The following is a 2689-nucleotide window of genomic DNA, read 5'->3' as shown; positions in this document are numbered from 1 at the left end:
TCCACACCCAACGCATTTTAAAGCATGCAACCTATACGCTTCATTACTTACCTCCAACGTCTGTATGTTACAGGTAGACTTCAGTAGTCCCCAGTCCATCATAAGACATTGTATGTGCAGTTGTAGCCAAGTACCACAACGCATTTTACTGGCTGACATCAATGGAGATTATTACATACCTTACTGGATAACGCTGCAAGGCTGCTAAATATATTTAGTTTCTTGGAAAAAATAGGATTTTAATTACCTACCAGTAAATCCTTTTCTTGTAGTCAGTAGAGGATGCTGGGGTCCAATTTAGTACCATGGGGCATAGATGGGTCCATTGGGAGCTTCTGGCACTTTAAGAGTTTAACAGTGTGGGCTGGCCCCTCCCTCTATGCCCCTCCTACCAGACCCAGTCTAGACACTGTGCCCGAGGAGACGGACATACTTCAAGAGAAGGAAATACACAGATAGTTGCGAGATTCACACCAGCTCACACATAACAGAAGGAAAGCCAAGCTAAACAACTTGGAACAATTCAGCAACGGCTGAAACAACAATACTGAACCAAGTAACAATGCAGGGATACGGGGAGGAACAATAGGATCAAATATTATGCACTACTATATATTCGACCCGATGTATCAGGTATCAGCAAATGTAATTTTATATTGTACATAGAGTTTACCGTACTCCTCTTTGCATGTGCAGAGCGGGCCTGAGATCGGAAACCACTTGCCTCAGATGCACTGCCCCTGATGCAGACTTCTGGCACTTATTATGGTCCTGCCCCAACATATATGATTTCCGGAAGGCTGTATGGGTGGATGTTTTACACACAGAACCTACTTTACCATCCATGACACCTGCTTAATCCATTTTTGGTTTAGATCTTGCAGAGTCCCACACGCCCATTATCTACAAATATGTGCTCTGCCTCACAGCTCTTGCTAAGGTTCTGATAGCCCGTACCTGGTTTTGCTCCATCCTCACCTAATATTTATAATTGGAGAGCATTAATAAATGAGGTGGCGGGTCATAAAAGATTCATGTATAGAGCCAGAGGTACTCTCACCCAATACTTTGCTACATGGGATAGGTGGAATACTTCACGGCTTGCCACGGAATTGAATATGATGAATGTCTCCACTTAGTACTATTGATACTCTTGAATGCTCGGGTCTCGCAGAAGCTTGTGGCACAGTATTGCTATGTGAATGTAATTGTTATGTTACACCATTAATATCCTTCTTATATTCCCAAGTAGATGTATGGTTGAAATAATAAGCACAACACTCAACTGTATGTATGCTTATTACATTTTTATGGCTCATGGATATGTACAAGTTTATTTTGTTATACGTCTGTATTTTGTTGTAAACTTGAAAACCTTTTCAATAAAAATGTACACAAGTTAAAAAAAAAACAAATGCAGGAATACGAAGCACTGGGTGGGCACCCAGCTTCCTCTACGGACTACGAGAAAAGGATTTATCTTTAGGTAATTAAAATCCTATTTCCTCTTACGTGCTAGAGGATGCTGGGGTCCAATTTAGTACCATGGGGATGTACCAAAGCTCCCAGAACGGGAGGGAGAGCGCTAAGGTTCCTGCAGAACAGATTGACCAAACTTTAGGTCCTCAGAGGCCAAAGTATCGAACTTGTAGAACTTAGCAAACATGTTCGACCCTGACCAAGTATCTGCTCGGCAAAGCCGATACACCCCGGGCAGCTGCCCACGAAGAACCCACCTTACGAGTAGAGTGGGCTTTAACAGATTTTGGACACGGCAGACCTGCTGTAGAATAAGCATGGTGGATAGTAAACCTGATCCAGCGAGAAATTGTCTGCTCAAAAGCAGGACACCCAACCTTGTTGGGATCATAAAGGACAAACAGAGTGTCCGACTTCCTGTGACGAGACGTTCTCTTCACATATATTTTCAAGGTCCTCACAACATCCAAGGACCGTGAGGTAATTGAGGAGTCAGTAGCCACTGGCACCACAATAGGTTGGTTGATATGAAAAGCCGACACAACATTTGGAAGAAATTGCTGACACGTATGTAGCTCACTGACGAGGGAAGAAGAAAGAAAGCTCTTGTGTGGGCGCACTCTTATGAAAAGAAGAGGAATTCTTTAATTATGAAGATAATTAAGACATATATTTATTAATCAAGATTAAAATAATTACCCATCTGCGATCCAAAAGAAAAGGAGTGTGAAATGATGAGAGTGTGAGAAATTATTAAAATGTTCTGGTCTGTAAATCACAAGAGAGATATTAGAAAGGCTGCAGACACCTGATAGTCTGACACCCGTTTCTCCTGACCAGTACAGATGTTCTGTATTAATGGGACCCAGAGAGGAGGTCAGTGTTGAGTCTTAAAGGACCACTTAAATTGGGTCAATACTATGCACTTTGCTAGTCACCCGTTACTCCGTGTAGTACATATTAGAATTGTTTACTTTTTCGTCACCTAATACTTGTAGAGATGTAAAGAAAAAGATAAGAAGAGGGAAAAAAGCAATTAGTGGTGATACTGCTGTTGGTGTCCTCCCTTCAAAAGAAGGGGAATAGTTCCTACTCTACAACACCGGGTATTCCCAGGGAGTCTCCTCTCAAGGTACTGACCCAGCCCAACGCTGTTTGGCTTCCAAGATCGGACGAGATCGGGCATTAGCAGCGTGGTATGATAGTAGAG

The 2689-nt window shown here is 42.5% G+C and overlaps 1 pseudogene; it reads right to left on the bottom strand.

The window, feature by feature from the left end:
- Positions 1-2570: 2570 nt before the first annotated feature.
- LOC134894663 (5S ribosomal RNA) lies at positions 2571-2689 on the bottom strand (annotated as a pseudogene).

Source organism: Pseudophryne corroboree, chromosome 3, assembly GCF_028390025.1.
Source record: "Pseudophryne corroboree isolate aPseCor3 chromosome 3, aPseCor3.hap2, whole genome shotgun sequence".
NCBI classification, from domain to species: Eukaryota; Metazoa; Chordata; class Amphibia; order Anura; family Myobatrachidae; genus Pseudophryne; species Pseudophryne corroboree.
The sequence above is the reverse complement of the archived record's forward strand: the minus strand, read 5'-3'. Positions and strand labels throughout refer to the sequence as shown.